Source organism: Vipera berus (genome assembly GCF_964194415.1).
Source record: "Vipera berus genome assembly, chromosome: 2".
In the NCBI taxonomy this organism is placed as follows: Eukaryota; Metazoa; Chordata; class Lepidosauria; order Squamata; family Viperidae; genus Vipera; species Vipera berus.
The window spans coordinates 272439145-272463669 of NC_138203.1; the positions used below are offsets into that span (position 1 = coordinate 272439145).

General features: G+C 54.2%; 1 long non-coding RNA gene across 1 annotated transcript; it reads left to right on the forward strand.

The window, feature by feature from the left end:
• The first annotated feature begins 8893 nt into the window (after positions 1-8893).
• Positions 8894-11451, forward strand: LOC308664162. Its single transcript, XR_014025617.1, has 2 exons — positions 8894-10764; positions 11147-11451. It is a non-coding gene; the product is annotated as an uncharacterized lncRNA (long non-coding RNA).
• The last annotated feature ends 13074 nt before the right edge of the window (positions 11452-24525 follow it).

Below are 24525 nucleotides of genomic sequence, written 5' to 3' on the forward strand. Positions count from 1 at the left end.
GGCAAATTGGGGGCATTCGGTCTCCCTCCGGTTTCTTTCCCAAGGTTGTTACTGATAACCTCCCGGGACAGGTGCCCGGACAACCTGGAGAAAGGGCAAAGGATGTTAATGCCTTAAGCCAGTGATGGCGAACGTTTTAGAGACCAAGTGCCCAAACTGCAATCCCAAACCCACTTATGTATCATTGGGTGCCGGGCAGGAGTGGCCCGTTGGGGGTGTGTGGCCCATTGGGTTGTCCTGGCCAGTTGGGTGTGTGTGGCTGCGGTGGTAATGGCAGACTAGGTGGGACTAAAAACTTCAATCAATTCCAACTATGGGAGATCTTTTTTCTGCAAGAAGTTGAAATTGATTTATTTAAAAAAAATTTTGCACACAGTGGTGGAGGCCTAGTGAAAAGATTTTATAAAACCCAGCTGAAGGCCTAGGACTGGGGTGAGGGCGTGCGTGCCCACAGAGAGGGCTCTGCGCGCCACAGGTTTGCCACCATGGCCTTAAGCAATAAATAAAGCCACAAATACAGGGAGGGCAGAGGCTGACCTGAGACTAGAGAAAGGCCCAGTTGCATCCTCAGATACAATCCTCTCCGGACTTCGTTTTGATCTGCAAGAGAAGAATTGATCAGAGATGAAAATAAAGGTAAAGGTTTCCCCCGCACACATATGTGCTAGTTGTTTCCACCTCTAGGGGTCGGTGCCTTTCAAAGCCAAAGAGCCAGCACTTGTCCGAAGACGTCTCCGTGGTCATGTGGCCGGCATGACTAGATGCCAAAGGCGCACGGAACGCTGTTACCTTCCCACCTTAGTGGTCCCTATTTTCCCAGTTGCATTTTTACGTGCTTTCGAACTGCTAGGTTGGCAGAAGCTGGGACGAGTAACAGGCGCTCACTCTGTTACGTGGCACTCGGGATTCGACCCGCCAAACTGCTGACCTTCTGATCAACAAGCTCAGCGTCCTAACCCACTGAGCTACTGCATCCCTTGAGATGAAAATACATACACACAAACATCAAGATGCTCCCCCCCTCTAAACCCCTGAGAGAGCCAAGACAGAAGCAGCCAGCAGAAAACAGCCCAAGAGGATTTTGGCTTCTCTGCCAACTGACCTCCGAATCTGGGGGGTCCTGGTGGGAGAGCCAGGGACAGGGACACCTCCAGTCTCCTTGGTCCTGCAACAAGGAACAGAGTAGGAATGACCCAGTTGATCCCACAGGAAGATTCATCCAAAATCCACAGGACTGTTTGGAGGTTCCCAGAAGTCCCTCCAGACCAGTCTAGATTCCCCTTCCGCCTTTCAAGGGGTTTTGATCTCCGATGGAGGGGGGAGAGCTGCAGGGAAGAAGGTGTAAAGAGAGATCAAGGTGGGGCCCTGGAGCCGGCTTCTGGCCAGGAGAAAACCATCAATGGCAGGAGGGGCATCTTTTACTCCCCAGGATCACACAACGCCCCCCCCCCGCTGCTTTGTTTGCTGCTCTCAGAGCTTCCTCGTTTTCATGTGGACTAGCACTGATGCTGTTACCAAGTCTAAGGAATGAAGCGTCTGCAGGGAAAAAAAACCAAGCTCCGAGACCACCAAGGACCCCCTCATTTTCTCCCTGAGTCACAAATATTCTCCCTTATTCTTGAATGCCCCTCTCCCAGCGGGGGTGGGGGGTGCAGCTGCCATGCCGCGGCTGGAGTTGTGCGCAGGAAAATGTGGTGACTTTTTCTGTATTTGGGGAAGACGGAGAAGGAGGGGTGGTCTCTCATGGGGAGGGGGGAAGGGAAGGCCCAGCCCCATTCCAGAGGGGCTCAGTCAGGGACCAACTTGCTCCCTGTCCTTCTTACAACCCCGAGTCAACCCTGGCTTGGCGCACAAGGTTTTCGCTAAGTCTAATCCTAGCGCCAGTGATTCACACGTTCCTGCCGGCCACTCCCTCCCCTTTCTGCTAGCGGGGAAAGAGAGTCCAAGCGGAGCGGGAGGGAGCAGCTGCAGCGGCGGCCCCTTCTCTGAATGCGGCCAGAATGGCTCAGTCAGGGACTCGCTGCCCCAACTTCCTCCCTGTCCTCTTTACAACCGCTGGACTTGGCACACCAGGCTTTCTCGAAGTCTTCGCCTTTCGCCAGTTATTCACAGCTTCACTTCCCTTTCGGCTAGTGGCGAAAAAGAGTGTCCAGGCGGAACGATAGCGCCACTTCTGTAAACGAAGCCCGAAAGCGCCAAGCCGGGGAACGGGACGAGAAAGCGCTTAAGTTCCCCGCGACGTTTTCAGCACCGCGGAAAATGCAAAAATCGCTCGAGACCAAACTCGACGGAATCAGCTGTAGGTCAGCCTAGTAGGGGTTGAGGGGCAGCAACCTCGCCAGAGGCCGCGCGCAAGCCATTAGGTAAGGCGCGCGAGCCCTTGGGGAGGCAGGGCGGGAGCGCGGTCCGGCCGCTAGGCTTCCTTTCCATCTTGTCCGCATCGCTGCAAGGAATTGTGTTGTTTGGGGACGGCGACGCTCGCCCATTCACACGCTGTCCAAACGCTGGTCATTTGCTGCGGGGCTCCCGCTGGGAAGGGAAGGGAAGGGAAGATTTGTGAGGGGAAGATGCCCTATAGGGGTGGACATAAGGATCCTCCTCCTGAAAAGTGTTACCCCAAGTATTCGAGCCAGTCTGTCCCAATAACCTGCGAAGCCTTTCCAAATCCCAGGCTGGTTGTAGTCAGGGTGACCTTCGCGCATCTGGAAGGCACCGAGAGAGCGTTTTTTGTTGAATTGGAGCCATGGGCTAGTCGTGGTTAAGGCACTTGTAGGCGAAGCAAATCACAAAAGCCCCCAAATCCTTCTAAATGCAGCCCACGGGCGAGCTTCCCAAGTTGGTTTAATTTAGTTTGGACGTGGCAATAGAAATAAGCTTTTTTCCTCCTCAGCGGATCGGTGCCGTGAAGAGGCTGGGCTTCCCTCGGGGGAGGGGCCTTTCATTCCTGTACAAGGGGGAAGGGGAACTCTGTGCTTTTGTGTGCGCGTGTGTGTGTATGTGTGTGTGTGGCCCATCTGCAAAGCTGCCGAGGAAGGAGAAGCGGGATACTGGTTGGGTGGGGGAGCGGCAAAAGCGGGGGGGGGGGAGAGAGAAACGGCTCCGCCTTTGGTTCCCCCTCCTAAAGCACAGGGGCGCTAGAGAAAGTTTGGAGTTGGGTAAGGAAGCGCAAAATTCAGGAAGGAAAGCGGGGCGGCGGGCGAACGGGAGACCTGCCGACGTTTGGGGAGGTGCGCGCCGGGGAAAAGGCCGGGAGAGGAGGGGGTCCGGGCTGGGGGGGGGAGGGATGGGGTGGTGGAGAAGGACGCTGTTGCTTTCCGCTTCTCTCCCCTGCCCTGCCCCCCCCCCGCCTGCCCTCCTTCCTGCCTTCCTCCCCTCCGCCTCGCCTTCCCCGCTCCCGCGTTTTCCCTCTCCCAGCCTCGGATTCGGGGTGATTCCCCGGGAGAGAGCGATGGGATTCCGGCGAGCTTTCAAGCCTTCTCGGCGGTCTCCGGCACGGCTCAGGAAGCGTTTCTGCGCCGCCCGGCCGGAGCCTTTGCCTCCTTTCCTCCCCCAAGCAAGGCGTCCTTTTTCAAGTTGCAAAACCAAGCGGGGTGAAGCGGGCTGTCGGGAAAGACATTCAAGAGGGTCACCCTGGAGAGGAGCGGGAGCGGGAGAAGGAGGAGGAGGAGGTGATCGACTCGCCCGACCCAGTCCGGGCCGGCCAGCCCCGTAAAGTCCGAGCTCGCACCGCGGGCGGAGAGGCAGGAAGCCAATAGGAAGACGACGCCAGGAAGCTCCGCCTCCTCCTCCTCCAGCGGCGACACCCCCGGTCGGGCCCCAGTGGTGGAGGAGGCAGTGGCGGCGGCGGAAGGCGGCCGCAGCACAGGCAGCCTTCCTAGCAGCGGCAGAGACAGAGGCAGAGGCGGCGGCGGCGTCGGCGGCGTCGGCGGCGACGGCGGCGGCGGCGACGGCGGCGGCGGAGCGATCGGGGAGCCGGTAACTCAAGTTCCCCGAGAGGTTTTCAGCACTGGAGAAAATGCAAAATCGCTCGAGACCAAACTCGATGGAATCAGCTGTAGGTCAGCCTAGTAGGGGTTGAGGGCTACTTTGTGGCACACACACACCCCATCCCCGGCTTAACCCCCCGGCCAGACTCGCTCCCTGGGCAGCGCTCTGCTTCCTCCGTCCCTCGTGGGAACTGATCACCCCCCACTCCTCCAACGCCCATCGTCATGCGGGCAGAGATCCGCGGTGCAGGGATTTCTCTGGGCTCTCTTGCAGCCCTCCAAGGTGGCCCCCAGCCCCACTGCTCGGGCGGTTCCATCCGCGGGTGGGTTCTGGCGGAGTGGATCCCGCCGCTTACATTAACTTCATTTTCTCCATGGAAGTTTTAAATCCCCCGCCCGTCAGGGGCAGAGGGACCCTGGCCGGTGCCTAATTTAAAGGTAGGAACTCAACCGTCTAAAAGCGCAGCAGAGCCATCAAAGGACCCGCTTGGGGTCCGCTTCCCCTTCCGAAGGTCCCTCTCCCCGTCCGTGACTAGACCCCCACCTCTGCCCTCAACCCCCACGGCACGTTGGACCCGCCAGAGCCCCGCCCTGCCCTCCTGCTCCCCGTCTGACCGAGGCAGATAGCAGCCTCCCCTCGCTCACGGTCTCACGGCGCTGCATCACGGCTGCCTCGCCCGACCGAAAGCCTGGAAGAAGAACCGGAGAACCGCCTCGCAGCTGCCGACTGCAACGATTCCACGCTTCCCGGTGCCACAGAGCTCGAAAGTGCTCTGATCTTCGCAAAGTTGTAGGCGTTTTTAGGCGTCGGCTCACAAGAAGCGGTGGGGCTCCTGCGCAATTGGCCAGAACCGGCGAACTGCTCGACAGCTCCACGCCGAAACAATAAAGCCCTGCCGCTCTTCCCTTGGGTTGGCCGTCTGTCAGATTGGCTTGTCTGGATCCGTGTGGAAGGACTCAAAACTGTTCGGCGTTTTATAGAGCTCCTCAAGCTCCTCCCCCTCGTTGCGAGACGAGAGACGGTGAAAGTGGAGAGCGAGAGAAGAGAAGCAGGACCAGCTCCGTTCTGCTGCCACTGGCACCGCCCGGCCGGAGTTTTTGCTTTCAAGCTTTCTCGGCGGTCTCCCGCACGGCTCAGGAAGCGTTTCTGTGATTCCCCGGGTGAGGGCGATGGGATTCCGGCGAGCTTTCAAGCCTTCTCGGCGGTCTCCGGCACGGCTCGTTTCGGCGCCGCGCGGCCGGAGTTTTTGCTTTCAAGCCTTCTCGGCGGTCTCCCGCACGGCTCAGGAAGCGTTTCTGTGATTCCCCGGGAGAGGGCGATGGGATTCCGGCGAGCTTTCAAGCCTTCTCGGCGGTCTCCGGCACGGCTCGTTTCGGCGCCGCGCGGCCGGAGTTTTTGCTTTCAAGCCTTCTCGGCGGTCTGCGGCACGGCTCAGGAAGCGTTTCTGCACCGCGCAGCCGGAGCCTTTGCTTTCAAGCCTTCTTGGCAGTCTCCGGCACGGCTCAGGAAGCGTTTCTGCGCCGCGCGGCCGGAGCCTTTGCTTTCAAGCTTTCTCGGTGGTCTCCCGCACGGCTCAGAAAGCGTTTCTGTGATTTTCCGGGAGAGGGCGATGGGATTCCGGCGAGCTTTCAAGCCTTCTCGGTGGTCTCCAGCACGGCTCAGGAAGCGTTTCTGTGCCGCCGGAGCCTTTGCTTTCAAGCCTTCTCGGCGGTCTCCGGCATGGCTCAGGAAGCGAGGAGGTGATCGACTCGCCCGACGCAGTCCGGGCGGCCAGCCCCGTAAAGTCCGAGCTCGCACCGCACCGCGGGCGGAGAGGCAGGAAGCCGAGAGGAAGACGACGCCAGGAAGCTGCCTCTGCAGCCGCCGCTGCCGCTGCCTCCTCCTCCTCCAGCGGCGACACCCCCGGTCGGGCCCCGGTGGCGGAGGAGGCAGTGGCGGCGGCGGAGGCGGCCGCAGCACCGGCAGCCTTCCTAGCAGCGGCAGAGACAGAGGCGGCGGCGGAGGAGGAGGAGGAGGAGCGATTGGGGAGTTTCGATTGCTGTCAAACGATCCCGTGACAGCCAGTAGGACAGCAACGAGAAGAGCGGCAGGGCTTTATTTTTTCACCGTGGAGCTCCCCCTCCCCCTCAACCTCCCCTCCCTCCCCTCCCCCCCACTTCCTAGAGCTGAATACAGGGTATTAACCGGTAACCGGTAATCGGTAATTAGCCGGTAACTCAAGTTCCCCGAGTGTTTTCAGCACTGGAGAAAATGCAAAATCGCTCGAGACCAAACTCGAAGGAATCCGCTGCCGGTCGGAGCGAGGCGATCTGTGGGGGGGGGGCGGGGGTGGAAAACGCCGGCGGCAGCGAAGAGATCCGATCACGCGACGAGGGGGAGGAGCCCTGGAAGGCGTGGTTAGCCTTGGTATAAAAGGCAGAACAGTTTCGATTCCTTTCAAACGGTCCCGTGACAGCCAGTCGGACAAGCAACGCGAAGAGCGGCAGGGATTTATTTTTGCACTGTGGAGCTGCCGAGCAGTTCGCCGGTTCCGGCCAATGGCGCAGGAGCCCCACCGCGTCTTGTGAGCCGACGCCTGAAAACGCCTACAACTTTCCGAAGCTCAGAGCAATTTCGAGCTCTTTGGCACCGGCCAGCCTGGAATCGTTGCAGCCGGCAGCTGCGAGGCGGTTCGCCGGTTCTTCTTCCAGGCTTTCACTCGGGCGAGGCAGCCGTGATGCAGCGCGGTGAGTCCCTGGGCGAGGGGCGGCTGCTGTCTGCCGCGCTCAGACGGGGAGCAGGAGGGCAGGGCGAGGGGGCTCTTGGAGCTCCTCGGAGCGGCCCCTAAGCGGATCCTTCTTTCAGGGCTGCCGTCCACTTTTCTACCGCTTTCATCTTTGATGTTTCAATTCTATCCCGCCGGGGGTCCCCCTGGGACCCAGGAAAACGCCGACGTGGAGAGGAAAACTTGCAGCCATCTGCTCCCTTGGGTTATAACTATGGTGTTTTGGAAACATAACCGCAGGAGTTTATTGGATTATAAAAGCTGGCCATTTGGCTACCCTGTGGATTACAATATAAGATATAGAGACAAAGATGAGACATTTCTTATCTAAGACCTTGAAACCTTTCTGAGAAAACATTGCCTTTCCTTTATTTGGCCTCAGAAGACAGGCTATATTGATAAATCAATGGTTCCTGGAGCCATCTGCTCCCTTGGATTAAAACGGCGGGGGAGGGGGAGAAGCCGGTGAAAGGGAGGTGATCCGTGCGGGGGGGGGGGGGTGGATCCGTGGGAGGGGAGGAAAACGCCGACATAGGCGGGGAAGCGGGGGAACAGGTACTATAGGTTTCGCCTTCTGCACTTGGAGCAGCCCTGCCAGGCAGTGGAGAAGGGATACCTCTAGGGCAGGGGTCTTCAAACTTGGCCCTTTGATGACTTGTGGACTTCAACTACCAGAATTCCTCAGCCAGCGTGCCTGGCTGAGGAATTCTGGGAGTTGAAGTCCACAAGTCATCAAAGGGCCAAGTTTGAAGACCCCTGCTCTAGGGACTCAACTCACCCTTATCTGCCCTGTCAAGATAAGAGACTGCCTCCTCTTCAATTCAAAAATAAAAATAAAAATAAATTGCCCGCATCGCTGGAGGCAGCGAGGGCGAGAGGAGGAAAAGGCCGGAGGGAGCGAGGCGATCTGGTCCCTCGAGGAGGGTAGGAGCATGAGGAGCTCTGGAAGGCGTGGTTAGCCTTGCTATGAAAGGCCGAACAGTTTCGATTCCTCTCTAAAGGCCTCGCAGCAGCCAGTCTGAATAAAGTGGCAGGAGGGGAGAAATACTTGCAAGATTCTGCATTCTAACCGTCCTTTAAGAGATAGAGCTAGTAGTAATTCTCAAGTTTGTTGTCTGGACTACTTTGAAGGGCTGACAAATGCCTCTTCCAATCAGGATTCCCGAACCAGAGATATAAAGCACACTGTGCCTGAATCCAAGATGGCTTCTGTACCCACCAAACACAAACACACACACACACACAAACAGACAGGCACACGTACTTGTCCACCTTCCATTTGGTACATTCAGGTTCTGTGATCATTTTAAAGAGGACGTGTACTAAAGTAATTGTGAAACAAATGTATCCTTGTCCTAAGGACAGACGCTGACCAAAATAGCCATAAGGACCCAGATTGTTGGGGGCAATAAGCTGACTTTGTAATAATGCCGCTGGGGGGGGCGAAAGCCCATAATAAGCAGGCATATACATAGAATGAAGGCTATTGCTAAGCACATTTGATTTGTGCTTAAACTGTAAGCCGCCCTGAGTCTTCGGAGAAGGGCGGGATATAAATTTATTTTATTACATTTATATACCGCCCTTTCCCTGAGGACTCTGGGCGGTTTACAGGGAGTTAAAAAACCAGCAATACAAAAGTTAAAACCAATTTTAAAAAGATTAAACTAGCCCTGTGCAATTAAAACCCCGATTAAAATAAATTACTCCTCAGCCTGGGCCAGAGAGCTCGAAGAGCCAGGTCTTCAGGCCCCGGCGGAATGACCGGAGGTTGGGGGCAGTCCTCAGCTCCACTGGCAGATGGTTCCAGAGGGCAGGCGCCCCCACTGAGAAGGCCCTATCCCTGGGTATCACCCGCCGGCAATCTCTTACCGGTGGGACCCTGAGCAGACCCTCCCTGTGGGAGCGCACTGGGCGAAGGGCATTTGATGCCGGCAGCAGGTGTTCCCTCAAATACCCCGGACCCAGGCCATGTAGGGCTTTATAGGTGAAAACCAGCACCTTGAATTTCACCCGGAGGGCAACCGGAAGCCAATGCAGCTTGCGGAGTAGAGGTGTTACATGGGAGTATCGGGAGACCCCCATTACAACTTGCGCGGCTGCATTCTGCACCAGTTGAAGCCTCCGAGTGGTCTTCAAGGGCAGCCCCAGGTAGAGAGCGTTACAGTAGTCCAAACGGGAGGTCACGAGCGCATGAGTAACTGTGCGTAGGGCGTCTCGGTCCAGATAGGGATGCAACTGGCGCACCAGGCGAACCTGTGCAAAAGCCCCCCTGGTCACGGCTCCTATGTGGTCTTCAAAATTGAGTCGTGAATCCAGGAGGACGCCCAAGTTGCGAGCCCTATCAACGGGGGGGTAACACCTCACCCCCCATCGTTAGATGGTTCGGGGTGGAAAGAAAAAGTTGGGTATCATCAGCGTACTGATGATACCCCACCCCGAAAGGGCGGGATATAAATGGGATTAAATTAAATAAAAATAAATAAATAATCCTGTTAGCGCTGCACTATACCCGGTGACTGTCTTAAAGAGGAATGTACTAAAGTCCTTGTTTAAGCAAACATAGTCTTGTCCTTAAGGCAGATGATTGGGATAACTATATCCTGTCTGTGAAATAACATGTACTTCATGTAATTTTCTTCTGTAAACTGTTGTCTGATAAGAATGTGCAGGATGTAACCATATAAGGAACAATGTATAACAGTGTATAACTAGGAATAGGTCCCTATTTTTCTTTATGTCTTTATATCAAGATACTTTAATTGTAGTACATTCACATTTCAAGTAAAAGCAAATCTCAGTAGAAAAATATTCATTATTAAAGTAATATTTTCTATGTATGGAATCCCTGAGGTCATTTAAATTCATTCATAAAAATAATGCCATTTTTCAAGTGCAAAGTATTTCTAAAAGCAGAATAAAAACCGACGGGACTTCAATTTAACAATACTCTGAATTCTAACAGTGCAAATTCAAGTAGCCCCAAAGAATGCTGCTGCGTTGCTAATTTTTTTTGGGGGGGGGCGTGCTGCCACCATGTGGCTGTTTTTGGGAAAATTACAATGTGGGCAGCCAGACCCTCCTACCCTATGATGTATTTCCTCTCTCCTCCCCTTTTTTGGGATGGACTTCCTCCTCCCTGGAGACTCTCTTCATCTGTAACCAGGAGACACACATGTGCTCCATAACCAGCAGACACACGTGCAGATGCTGTGAGTAATTACCATCTTCTGACCTTGGGAATACTGTCCAAATATCATCTTAACACAACCCATCTGCTGTAATCTACTCTACATGCAAATAAAGGTATTTCTAGATGATAAAAGGTGTTTCCACGAGTTCTGCTATCTGGAAAAGGGCTGTTAACTGTAATAGCATCTGTTTATATAGACCAAGCGCAGAGGTCTTGATAAGGGATTAATCACAATACATCAGCTTGATCCAGAATAGGGGGTTATAAACCTTTCACAGTAAAAAGGCAGGTAAACATCCTGATTACAGATAATCCTTTTGTTCCTACGTTATGGTTGTTGCTTCTTTTTACGACCTTTCTTGCCACCGTTGTTAAGTGAATCACTGCAGTTGTTAAGTTAAAAACACAATTGTGAAGTGAATCTGGCTTCCCCCTTTACTTTGCTTGTCGAAAGGTTACAAAAGGAGATCACATGACCCCGGGACACAGCAACTGTCATAAATACTAGTCAGTTGCCAAGCGTCTGAATTTTGATCCCAGGACCGTGAGGATGCTGCAACTGTTATAGGTCTCTTTTTTCCCCCTGCCAAAGTAGCATTGAATGGCCAAATGTTTCAAAGAGGAAAGTATTAACATAGTCTTCTTTTTGTTGACTCCCTGCTGATAGAGGAGCAGAAAAAAAACCTAGTTTGATACCAGCTGGATCCGGCCATGCAGAAGTGTGTGATTCCCTAGAATTCAATTTGGAAAAACCTTCATTAGAATGGAGCTGAGTTCCCATCATCACTCATTAAAACAACAAGAATTGCATTAACTTAAGGTTGGTAAAAGAGAGAATTATCGGAAAAAGAGGAAATTGAGTACAGTTATTGTGTGGATTATAGATTATAGAAATCAACTGTTAGTGAATGTTTCTTAAATGTAAACCCAGACAACACACCGTTTACGGAATATTAAGGTGATTATGTTAAAAAAATAATAAAACATATCTTTTTTTAAAAAGGGAGTTGAGTTCCTTTTGTAATCCCCAGGCATCCTCTGTCCTCTTTGGCATATATGTTAAGTTCTGAATGCGGTATAGACCTAGGCCTAAGATGAATTCCCTGTGAAAGCTACAAAAGTTGCTTTGCCTTTGCTCAACACTAGGTCCTCATAGCTATTTGTTCAACTAGACAATTGGCTATTTATTTATTTATTATTAGGACTTATATTGCCAACCTTGATCTCATTCTCCCTGAATCCTGGAATCTCTGCGGAAGAGAATCAACCGAGGGTCAATCTTTGTGGTTCAAAAGGACTTACCAACAAAGTTGGGGAATCTTCCTTGAAAGTCAGAAGATAACTGGAGGCCTCCTGGAATTCTCCTTTGGATGCAAGAAAACGAGAAAGCAGCATGAGGAACATTTTGAACTCCAAAAGGAGAATATCCAGGATTGATTGAACGGCAAATATTGTTCATATATTTTCCTGGATACAAGCAATCCCCGGAATTAAAAAAATCAGTTGGCTTCTGCATGTTTTCATTGTGAAGGACAACTCTAGGCTGGGGCCCAAAATGCTGACCCCAGGGACCTCTTGCTGTCCCTAGAACTACCCAGAAGGATGGGATGGATGGATGGATGGATGGATGGATGGATGGATGGATGGATGGACAATGAGAGATAATTCTGCCCTTTCTCTGCACACAGACATATATCAAGGCTGAAATGGGCTACTTCCTGGAACTTACCACCAATTGCTGAATAGCCTCAGAGCATAATAAGATATGCTGTGTCACTGGATTCACCTTGTCCTGTAACAATGAATATGAGACATTTGGAGGAATCAAGAACTGGATTGGATTTTAAAAGGCTCCATCTCTGGATATGGGAATACCCTTGAAATTCATTATGATAAATTGATTGTAGGGAATATCGGTCCTTGGAATATATCCTTTTTTATCCTTGATTTTTTCTATGTATTACACTGCAGCATTGACTCCTCCGGAAATGAAAACTGAGATTTGGGAGAGGATGATGAAGTGGGGGTCCCAGTGGGGAGATTCCCAAGGCAAGAAAACAGAATTTGGGGCAGATCCTCTTCCAACCCTACAATGAGCAAACTGGGCTGCCATTAATAAACTCATCCCTCCTTTCTTCATTTCAGATATGTGCAATTCAAGATGGAGGTTTACATTTTCAAAGGATCCCACATTGAGTAGATCCACTGAAAGGAGTGAGATTTATTTATTTATTTATTTATTTAGATTTATATACCGCCCTTTCCCGAAGGACTCAGGGCGGTTTACAGGGCATTTAAAAAACAGTCAATACAAACGTTAAAACAAATTAAAAGAGATTAAATAGAACCCTGAGAAAATTAAAACCCAGTTAAAATTAAAATTAAAAATATTCTCAGCCTGGGCCAGAGCGTTCGAAGAGCCAGGTCTTCAGGTCCCGGCGGAATGAACGGAGGTGGGGGGCAGTCCTAAGCTCCGCAGGCAGCTGGTTCCACAGGGCAGGCGCACCCACTGAGAAGGCCCTACCCCTGGGTGTTACCCGCCGGCAGTCATTAACCGGCGGCACCCTGAGGAGACCCTCCCTGTGGGAGCGCACTGGACGAAGGGAACTTGATGCTGGCAGCAGGTGTTCCCTCAGATATCCCGGACCCAAGCCATTTCGGGCTTTATTGGTCATCACCAGCACCTTGAATCTCACCCAAAGGGCAACTGGAAGCCAATGCAGCTCGCGGAGTAGAGGTGTTACATGGGAGTATCGGGAGACCCCCATCACGACTCGCGCTGAGTCTTGTCAGATTCTTACCCCAAACCAGAAATACCTCCCAAACTCAAATTTGCTTACCATTGCAAGAGACAATTGAAGTTCCAAGCAAGCAGAGATCCCCCTTGATCTGTGAAGAAACAGACATCAGAGAGTTGTGACAGTTTGAGGAAAGCTGACCGCAAAAATCATCTTTCCTCCGTGGGAATACCAATTTTTCTCCAGGGACTCAGCTGTGCCTCAGAGCTCTCTTTGAATCCTCTGGATCTTTCCCTTAGTTGTAGAATATCCAGCACTCTTTTTGTATTTATGAGACCCTGTGGCTCCCCAAAATCACGGGGGGGGGAGCTTCTGTGCAAGCAGCCATCATGAAGATAACCCCAATTGTTCCTTGCTCTAGGCAATGCCTCTGCAGGAGTGGCTGTCAGAGCATCCTCCCCACTTCTCCCCCACACTCACCTCCTATCCCATGATTCCCAGCTTGGATCTGAAGATGGGCTGCAGTTTGGAATCCACCACGAGCTACAAGAACACCAAAGAAGCCCCTTCAGGCAGTTGATCACCATCACCCACGAAACAGCTGTGCCAGATGGGCCACCCGGGGGCCCCATGAACTGCCCTGCCACAGCATTCTGCACCAGTTCTACCTTCCAAATTGTCTTCAAGGGTAGGCCCAAGCAGAGCCCATTGCAATAGTCAAAACCTGAGATGACCAGGGCACGGTTTTAAAAAATGTTCACTTTTTCTGCATTTTTGTTTAGCAACCCGTGGCTCCGGAGCCGCATGCGGCTCTTTCAGCCGTCTCCTGCGGCTTCCAGTCCTCTGCCATGTGCAGTCCAAAAAAAAAAAAGTGGGACTAAAAAAGTTTAACCAATCAATTCAAATATGCAGGGTAGGTGCATATCTCGCCTTCAGTCAAACCCTGTTCTGCACATTCACGCATGTACACACATGCGCCCACATTTTTTGCGGCTCCCAGTTTTTCCTTTTGTGAGGGAACCGGTTCCGAGTGGCTCTTTCACTGTTTCAGGTTGCTGACCCCTGCTCTAGGCTATGCCTCTGCAGGAGTGGCTGTCAGAGCATCCTCCCCACTTCTCCCCCACACTCACCTCCTATCCCATGATTCCCAGCTTGGATCTGAAGATGGGCTGCAGTTTGGAATCCACCACGAGCTACAAGAACACCAAAGAAGCCCCTTCAGGCAGTTGATCACCATCACCCTTCACGAAACAGCTGTGCCAGATGGGCCACCCGGGGGCCCCATGAACTGCCCTGCCACAGCATTCTGCACCAGTTCTACCTTCCAAATTGTCTTCAAGGGTAGGCCCAAGCAGAGCCCATTGCAATAGTCAAAACCTGAGATGACCAGATGACCAGATGAACACTTTAAAAAATGTTCACTTTTTCTGCATTTTTGTTTAGCCATCAGATATACAGGTTGTGGTCAAATTAAGTCCGTAGATAAAGGACTTTACTGACAATTTCTTCCTTGCTACTTTTCCTCCCTTTCTGAATTGTAACTCTTTGTTTTGGGAAGGGGGACGGTCTCTTCCGAAGGAGCCTTACCGGCTCTGCAAAAGATCTCACCCTGTTTTGGCCTTCTCTCTTCCTCAAGTAGAGACTGCAAAGGTCTCTCCAGGATGCTTTCATCTGGAGGGCGACTCTGAGCAGCCACCAAATTTGGGGGGGCCTAAAAAGCTTCCTCTAGGATTCTGTGGCCGGACAGTGGGGGTCAGTCCGGGTGGGGGAGGGCTGGGCTCAGCTACCTTCCCAGGGGCAGCTCCTCCCTTTCAGGGGCAGCCAAAATCCAGCTTTTCCCCAAAGGTTTCCCTGGAAGATCCCTCAAAAAGGGTGGATTTAGGGAAGCTGGATTCCATCCCCTGCCAAGAGTGTCTTTTTCCTCTTGTTTTTCTCTTGTCAGCCCTACTTTTTCCATCCAGGGGAGATTTATTTATTTTATTTTTATTTTAATTCTATTTATATCCCACCCTTCTCCGAAGACTCAGGGCGGCTTACAATTTAAGCACAAACCAATGGGCTTAGCAATAGCCTTCATTCTATGTATATGCCTGCTTATTAGGGCTTTCGGGGGGGGGGGCAAGCGGCATTATTACAAAGTCAGCTTATTGCCCCCAACAATCTGGGTCCTCATTTTACCTACCTCGGAAGGATGGAAGGCTGAGTCAACCTTGAGCCTGGTGGGACTCGAACCTGCACTAATTGCAGGCAGCTGGTGTTACTTAAGGACGCATTAGCCCACTGCTCCACCAAGGCTCCTTGCACGTTCAATATGTAAAATGTCTGTGTGCTTTTCTGAAAAAGGTTCTAGTCCCTTCACCTTTTGTAGAAAACCCTGGGAGTTTGTGAGAATGTCGGGGCCTCTGGCAGGAGCTTTTTACAAAGCCTGTCTAGCAGAGGGAGGAAGGAGAGAGATTGGATTGGGGCAATCTGGTTTCAAGCCCCCCAGGGCTCCTGGGCAAATTGGGGGCATTCGGTCTCCCTCCGGTTTCTTTCCCAAGGTTGTTACTGATAACCTCCCGGGACAGGTGCCCGGACAACCTGGAGAAAGGGCAAAGGATGTTAATGCCTTAAGCCAGTGATGGCGAACGTTTTAGAGACCAAGTGCCCAAACTGCAATCCCAAACCCACTTATGTATCATTGGGTGCCGGGCAGGAGTGGCCCGTTGGGGGTGTGTGGCCCATTGGGTTGTCCTGGCCAGTTGGGTGTGTGTGGCTGCGGTGGTAATGGCAGACTAGGTGGGACTAAAAACTTCAATCAATTCCAACTATGGGAGATCTTTTTTCTGCAAGAAGTTGAAATTGATTTATTTAAAAAAAATTTTGCACACAGTGGTGGAGGCCTAGTGAAAAGATTTTATAAAACCCAGCTGAAGGCCTAGGACTGGGGTGAGGGCGTGCGTGCCCACAGAGAGGGCTCTGCGCGCCACAGGTTTGCCACCATGGCCTTAAGCAATAAATAAAGCCACAAATACAGGGAGGGCAGAGGCTGACCTGAGACTAGAGAAAGGCCCAGTTGCATCCTCAGATACAATCCTCTCCGGACTTCGTTTTGATCTGCAAGAGAAGAATTGATCAGAGATGAAAATAAAGGTAAAGGTTTCCCCCGCACACATATGTGCTAGTTGTTTCCACCTCTAGGGGTCGGTGCCTTTCAAAGCCAAAGAGCCAGCACTTGTCCGAAGACGTCTCCGTGGTCATGTGGCCGGCATGACTAGATGCCAAAGGCGCACGGAACGCTGTTACCTTCCCACCTTAGTGGTCCCTATTTTCCCAGTTGCATTTTTACGTGCTTTCGAACTGCTAGGTTGGCAGAAGCTGGGACGAGTAACAGGCGCTCACTCTGTTACGTGGCACTCGGGATTCGACCCGCCAAACTGCTGACCTTCTGATCAACAAGCTCAGCGTCCTAACCCACTGAGCTACTGCATCCCTTGAGATGAAAATACATACACACAAACATCAAGATGCTCCCCCCCTCTAAACCCCTGAGAGAGCCAAGACAGAAGCAGCCAGCAGAAAACAGCCCAAGAGGATTTTGGCTTCTCTGCCAACTGACCTCCGAATCTGGGGGGTCCTGGTGGGAGAGCCAGGGACAGGGACACCTCCAGTCTCCTTGGTCCTGCAACAAGGAACAGAGTAGGAATGACCCAGTTGATCCCACAGGAAGATTCATCCAAAATCCACAGGACTGTTTGGAGGTTCCCAGAAGTCCCTCCAGACCAGTCTAGATTCCCCTTCCGCCTTTCAAGGGGTTTTGATCTCCGATGGAGGGGGGAGAGCTGCAGGGAAGAAGGTGTAAAGAGAGATCAAGGTGGGGCCCTGGAGCCGGCTTCTGGCCAGGAGAAAACCATCAATGGCAGGAGGGGCATCTTTTACTCCCCAGGATCACACAACGCCCCCCCCCACGCTGCTTTGTTTGCTGCTCTCAGAGCTTCCTCGTTTTCATGTGGACTAGCACTGATGCTGTTACCAAGTCTAAGGAATGAAGCGTCTGCAGGGAAAAAAAACCAAGCTCCGAGACCACCAAGGACCCCCTCATTTTCTCCCTGAGTCACAAATATTCTCCCTTATTCTTGAATGCCCCTCTCCCAGCGGGGGTGGGGGGTGCAGCTGCCATGCCGCGGCTGGAGTTGTGCGCAGGAAAATGTGGTGACTTTTTCTGTATTTGGGGAAGACGGAGAAGGAGGGGTGGTCTCTCATGGGGAGGGGGGAAGGGAAGGCCCAGCCCCATTCCAGAGGGGCTCAGTCAGGGACCAACTTGCTCCCTGTCCTTCTTACAACCCCGAGTCAACCCTGGCTTGGCGCACAAGGTTTTCGCTAAGTCTAATCCTAGCGCCAGTGATTCACACGTTCCTGCCGGCCACTCCCTCCCCTTTCTGCTAGCGGGGAAAGAGAGTCCAAGCGGAGCGGGAGGGAGCAGCTGCAGCGGCGGCCCCGTCTCTGAATGCGGCCAGAATGGCTCAGTCAGGGACTCGCTGCCCCAACTTCCTCCCTGTCCTCTTTACAACCGCTGGACTTGGCACACCAGGCTTTCTCGAAGTCTTCGCCTTTCGCCAGTTATTCACAGCTTCACTTCCCTTTCGGCTAGTGGCGAAAAAGAGTGTCCAGGCGGAACAATAGCGCCACTTCTGTAAACGAAGCCCGAAAGCGCCAAGCCGGGGAACGGGACGAGAAAGCGCTTAAGTTCCCCGCGACGTTTTCAGCACCGCGGAAAATGCAAAAATCGCTCGAGACCAAACTCGACGGAATCAGCTGTAGGTCAGCCTAGTAGGGGTTGAGGGGCAGCAACCTCGCCAGAGGCCGCGCGCAAGCCATTAGGTAAGGCGCGCGAGCCCTTGGGGAGGCAGGGCGGGAGCGCGGTCCGGCCGCTAGGCTTCCTTTCCATCTTGTCCGCATCGCTGCAAGGAATTGCGTTGTTTGGGGACGGCGACGCTCGCCCATTCACACGCTGTCCAAACGCTGGTCATTTGCTGCGGGGCTCCCGCTGGGAAGGGAAGGGAAGGGAAGATTTGTGAGGGGAAGATGCCCTATAGGGGTGGACATAAGGATCCTCCTCCTGAAAAGTGTTACCCCAAGTATTCGAGCCAGTCTGTCCCAATAACCTGCGAAGCCTTTCCAAATCCCAGGCTGGTTGTAGTCAGGGTGACCTTCGCGCATCTGGAAGGCACCGAGAGAGCGTTTTTTGTTGAATTGGAGCCATGGGCTAGTCGTGGTTAAGGCACTTGTAGGCGAAGCAAATCACAAAAGCCCCCAAATCCTTCTAAATGCAGCCCACGGGCGAGCTTCCCAAGTTGGTTTAATTTAGTTTGGACGTGGCAATAGAAATAAGCTTTTTTCCTCCTCAGCGGATCGGTGCCGTGAAGAGGCTGGGCTTCCCTCGGGGGAGGGGCCTTTCATTCCTGTACAAGGGGGAAGGGGAACTCTGTGCTTTTGTGTGCGCGTGTGTGTGTATGTGTGTGTGTGGCCCATCTGCAAAGCTGCCGAGGAAGGAGAAGCGGGATACTGGTTGGGTGGGGGAGCGGCAAAAGCGGGGGGGGGGGGGGGGAGAGAGAAACGGCTCCGCCTTTGGTTCCCCCTCCTAAAGCACAGGGGCGCTAGAGAAAGTTTGGAGTTGGGTAAGGAAGCGCAAAATTCAGGAAGGAAAGCGGGGCGGCGGGCGAACGGGAGACCTGCCGACGTTTGGGGAGGTGCGCGCCGGGGAAAAGGCCGGGAGAGGAGGGGGTCCGGGCTGGGGGGGGGAGGGATGGGGTGGTGGAGAAGGACGCTGTTGCTTTCCGCTTCTCTCCCCTGCCCTGCCCCCCCCCGCCTGCCCTCCTTCCTGCCTTCCTCCCCTCCGCCTCGCCTTCCCCGCTCCCGCGTTTTCCCTCTCCCAGCCTCGGATTCGGGGTGATTCCCCGGGAGAGAGCGATGGGATTCCGGCGAGCTTTCAAGCCTTCTCGGCGGTCTCCGGCACGGCTCAGGAAGCGTTTCTGCGCCGCCCGGCCGGAGCCTTTGCCTCCTTTCCTCCCCCAAGCAAGGCGTCCTTTTTCAAGTTGCAAAACCAAGCGGGGTGAAGCGGGCTGTCGGGAAAGACATTCAAGAGGGTCACCCTGGAGAGGAGCGGGAGCGGGAGAAGGAGGAGGAGGAGGTGATCGACTCGCCCGACCCAGTCCGGGCCGGCCAGCCCCGTAAAGTCCGAGCTCGCACCGCGGGCGGAGAGGCAGGAAGCCAATAGGAAGACGACGCCAGGAAGCTCCGCCTCCTCCTCCTCCAGCGGCGACACCCCCGGTCGGGCCCCAGTGGTGGAGGAGGCAGTGGCGGCGGCGGAAGGCGGCCGCAGCACAGGCAGCCTTCCTAGCAGCGGCAGAGACAGAGGCGGCGTCGGCGTCGGCGGCGTCGGCGGCGACGGCGTCGACAGCGTCGGCGGCGGCGGAGCGATCGGGGAGCCGGTAACTCAAGTTCCCCGAGAGGTTTTCAGCACTGGAGAAAATGCAAAATCGCTCGAGACCAAACTCGATGGAATCAGCTGTAGGTCAGCCTAGTAGGGGTTGAGGGCTACTTTGTGGCACACACACACCCCATCCCCGGCTTAACCCCCCGGCCAGACTCGCTCCCTGGGCAGCGCTCTGCTTCCTCCGTCCCTCGTGGGAACTGATCACCCCCCACTCCTCCAACGCCCATCGTCATGCGGGCAGAGATCCGCGGTGCGGGGATTTCTCTGGGCTCTCTTGCAGCCCTCCAAGGTGGCCCCCAGCCCCACTGCTCGGGCGGTTCCATCCGCGGGTGGGTTCTGGCGGAGTGGATCCCGCCGCTTACATTAACTTCATTTTCTCCATGGAAGTTTTAAATCCCCCGCCCGTCAGGGGCAGAGGGACCCTGGCCGGTGCCTAATTTAAAGGTAGGAACTCAACCGTCTAAAAGCGCAGCAGAGCCATCAAAGGACCCGCTTGGGGTCCGCTTCCCCTTCCGAAGGTCCCTCTCCCCGTCCGTGACTAGACCCCCACCTCTGCCCTCAACCCCCACGGCACGTTGGACCCGCCAGAGCCCCGCCCTGCCCTCCTGCTCCCCGTCTGACCGAGGCAGATAGCAGCCTCCCCTCGCTCACGGTCTCACGGCGCTGCATCACGGCTGCCTCGCCCGACCGAAAGCCTGGAAGAAGAACCGGAGAACCGCCTCGCAGCTGCCGACTGCAACGATTCCACGCTTCCCGGTGCCACAGAGCTCGAAAGTGCTCTGATCTTCGCAAAGTTGTAGGCGTTTTTAGGCGTCGGCTCACAAGAAGCGGTGGGGCTCCTGCGCAATTGGCCAGAACCGGCGAACTGCTCGACAGCTCCACGCCGAAACAATAAAGCCCTGCCGCTCTTCCCTTGGGTTGGCCGTCTGTCAGATTGGCTTGTCTGGATCCGTGTGGAAGGACTCAAAACTGTTCGGCGTTTTATAGAGCTCCTCAAGCTCCTCCCCCTCGTTGCGAGACGAGAGACGGTGAAAGTGGAGAGCGAGAGAAGAGAAGCAGGACCAGCTCCGTTCTGCTGCCACTGGCACCGCCCGGCCGGAGTTTTTGCTTTCAAGCTTTCTCGGCGGTCTCCCGCACGGCTCAGGAAGCGTTTCTGTGATTCCCCGGGTGAGGGCGATGGGATTCCGGCGAGCTTTCAAGCCTTCTCGGCGGTCTCCGGCACGGCTCAGGAAGCGTTTCTGCGCCGCGCGGCCGGAGCCTTTGCTTTCAAGCCTTCTCGGCGGTCTCCCGCACGGCTCAGGAAGCGTTTCTGTGATTCCCCGGGAGAGGGCGATGGGATTCCGGCGAGCTTTCAAGCCTTCTCGGCGGTCTCCGGCACGGCTCGTTTCGGCGCCGCGCGGCCGGAGTTTTTGCTTTCAAGCCTTCTCGGCGGTCTGCGGCACGGCTCAGGAAGCGTTTCTGCACCGCGCAGCCGGAGCCTTTGCTTTCAAGCCTTCTCGGCAGTCTCCGGCACGGCTCAGGAAGCGTTTCTGCGCCGCGCGGCCGGAGCCTTTGCTTTCAAGCTTTCTCGGTGGTCTCCCGCACGGCTCAGAAAGCGTTTCTGTGATTTTCCGGGAGAGGGCGATGGGATTCCGGCGAGCTTTCAAGCCTTCTCGGTGGTCTCCAGCACGGCTCAGGAAGCGTTTCTGTGCCGCCGGAGCCTTTGCTTTCAAGCCTTCTCGGCGGTCTCCGGCATGGCTCAGGAAGCGAGGAGGTGATCGACTCGCCCGACGCAGTCCGGGCGGCCAGCCCCGTAAAGTCCGAGCTCGCACCGCACCGCGGGCGGAGAGGCAGGAAGCCGAGAGGAAGACGACGCCAGGAAGCTGCCTCTGCAGCCGCCGCTGCCGCTGCCTCCTCCTCCTCCAGCGGCGACACCCCCGGTCGGGCCCCGGTGGCGGAGGAAGCAGTGGCGGCGGCGGAGGCGGCCGCAGCACCGGCAGCCTTCCTAGCAGCGGCAGAGACAGAGGCGGCGGCGGAGGAGGAGGAGGAGGAGGAGCGATTGGGGAGTTTCGATTGCTGTCAAACGATCCCGTGACAGCCAGTAGGACAGCAACGAGAAGAGCGGCAGGGCTTTATTTTTTCACCGTGGAGCTCCCCCTCCCCCTCAACCTCCCCTCCCTCCCCTCCCCCCCACTTCCTAGAGCTGAATACAGGGTATTAACCGGTAACCGGTAATCGGTAATTACCGGTAATCGGTAATTAGCCGGTAACTCAAGTTCCCCGAGTGTTTTCAGCACTGGAGAAAATGCAAAATCGCTCGAGACCAAACTCGAAGGAATCCGCTGCCGGTCGGAGCGAGGCGATCTGTGGGGGGGGGGGGGGCGGGGGTGGAAAACGCCGGCGGCAGCGAAGAGATCCGATCACGCGACGAGGGGGAGGAGCCCTGGAAGGCGTGGTTAGCCTTGGTATAAAAGGCAGAACAGTTTCGATTCCTTTCAAACGGTCCCGTGACAGCCAGTCGGACAAGCAACGCGAAGAGCGGCAGGGATTTATTTTTGCACTGTGGAGCTGCCGAGCAGTTCGCCGGTTCCGGCCAATGGCGCAGGAGCCCCACCGCGTCTTGTGAGCCGACGCCTGAAAACGCCTACAACTTTCCGAAGCTCAGAGCAATTTCGAGCTCTTTGGCACCGGCCAGCCTGGAATCGTTGCAGCCGGCAGCTGCGAGGCGGTTCGCCGGTTCTTCTTCCAGGCTTTCACTCGGGCGAGGCAGCCGTGATGCAGCGCGGTGAGTCCCTGGGCGAGGGGCGGCTGCTGTCTGCCGCGCTCAGACGGGGAGCAGGAGGGCAGGGCGAGGGGGCTCTTGGAGCTCCTCGGAGCGGCCCCTAAGCGGATCCTTCTTTCAGGGCTGCCGTCCACTTTTCTACCGCTTTCATCTTTGATGTTTCAATTCTATCCCGCCGGGGGTCCCCCTGGGACCCAGGAAAACGCCGACGTGGAGAGGAAAACTTGCAGCCATCTGCTCCCTTGGGTTATAACTATGGTGTTTTGGAAACATAACCGCAGGAGTTTATTGGATTATAAAAGCTGGCCATTTGGCTACCCTGTGGATTACAATATAAGATATAGAGACAAAGATGAGACATTTCTTATCTAAGACCTTGAAACCTTTCTGAGAAAACATTGCCTTTCCTTTATTTGGCCTCAGAAGACAGGCTATATTGATAAATCAATGGTTCCTGGAACCATCTGCTCCCTTGGATTAAAACGGCGGGGGAGGGGGAGAAGCCGGTGAAAGGGAGGTGATCCGTGCGGGGGGGGGGTGGATCCGTGGGAGGGGAGGAAAACGCCGACATAGGCGGGGAAGCGGGGGAACAGGTACTATAGGTTTCGCCTTCTGCACTTGGAGCAGCCCTGCCAGGCAGTGGAGAAGGGATACCTCTAGGGCAGGGGTCTTCAAACTTGGCCCTTTGATGACTTGTGGACTTCAACTACCAGAATTCCTCAGCCAGCGTGCCTGGCTGAGGAATTCTGGGAGTTGAAGTCCACAAGTCATCAAAGGGCCAAGTTTGAAGACCCCTGCTCTAGGGACTCAACTCACCCTTATCTGCCCTGTCAAGATAAGAGACTGCCTCCTCTTCAATTCAAAAATAAAAATAAAAATAAATTGCCCGCATCGCTGGAGGCAGCGAGGGCGAGAGGAGGAAAAGGCCGGAGGGAGCGAGGCGATCTGGTCCCTCGAGGAGGGTAGGAGCATGAGGAGCTCTGGAAGGCGTGGTTAGCCTTGCTATGAAAGGCCGAACAGTTTCGATTCCTCTCTAAAGGCCTCGCAGCAGCCAGTCTGAATAAAGTGGCAGGAGGGGAGAAATACTTGCAAGATTCTGCATTCTAACCGTCCTTTAAGAGATAGAGCTAGTAGTAATTCTCAAGTTTGTTGTCTGGACTACTTTGAAGGGCTGACAAATGCCTCTTCCAATCAGGATTCCCGAACCAGAGATATAAAGCACACTGTGCCTGAATCCAAGATGGCTTCTGTACCCACCAAACACAAACACACACACACACACAAACAGACAGGCACACGTACTTGTCCACCTTCCATTTGGTACATTCAGGTTCTGTGATCATTTTAAAGAGGACGTGTACTAAAGTAATTGTGAAACAAATGTATCCTTGTCCTAAGGACAGACGCTGACCAAAATAGCCATAAGGACCCAGATTGTTGGGGGCAATAAGCTGACTTTGTAATAATGCCGCTGGGGGGGGGCGAAAGCCCATAATAAGCAGGCATATACATAGAATGAAGGCTATTGCTAAGCACATTTGATTTGTGCTTAAACTGTAAGCCGCCCTGAGTCTTCGGAGAAGGGCGGGATATAAATTTATTTTATTACATTTATATACCGCCCTTTCCCTGAGGACTCTGGGCGGTTTACAGGGAGTTAAAAAACCAGCAATACAAAAGTTAAAACCAATTTTAAAAAGATTAAACTAGCCCTGTGCAATTAAAACCCCGATTAAAATAAATTACTCCTCAGCCTGGGCCAGAGAGCTCGAAGAGCCAGGTCTTCAGGCCCCGGCGGAATGACCGGAGGTTGGGGGCAGTCCTCAGCTCCACTGGCAGATGGTTCCAGAGGGCAGGCGCCCCCACTGAGAAGGCCCTATCCCTGGGTATCACCCGCCGGCAATCTCTTACCGGTGGGACCCTGAGCAGACCCTCCCTGTGGGAGCGCACTGGGCGAAGGGCATTTGATGCCGGCAGCAGGTGTTCCCTCAAATACCCCGGACCCAGGCCATGTAGGGCTTTATAGGTGAAAACCAGCACCTTGAATTTCACCCGGAGGGCAACCGGAAGCCAATGCAGCTCGCGGAGTAGAGGTGTTACATGGGAGTATCGGGAGACCCCCATTACAACTTGCGCGGCTGCATTCTGCACCAGTTGAAGCCTCCGAGTGGTCTTCAAGGGCAGCCCCAGGTAGAGAGCGTTACAGTAGTCCAAACGGGAGGTCACGAGCGCATGAGTAACTGTGCGTAGGGCGTCTCGGTCCAGATAGGGATGCAACTGGCGCACCAGGCGAACCTGTGCAAAAGCCCCCCTGGTCACGGCTCCTATGTGGTCTTCAAAATTGAGTCGTGAATCCAGGAGGACGCCCAAGTTACGAGCCCTATCAACGGGGGGGTAACACCTCACCCCCCATCGTTAGATGGTTCGGGGTGGAAAGAAAAAGTTGGGTATCATCAGCGTACTGATGATACCCCACCCCGAAAGGGCGGGATATAAATGGGATTAAATTAAATAAAAATAAATAAATAATCCTGTTAGCGCTGCACTATACCCGGTGACTGTCTTAAAGAGGAATGTACTAAAGTCCTTGTTTAAGCAAACATAGTC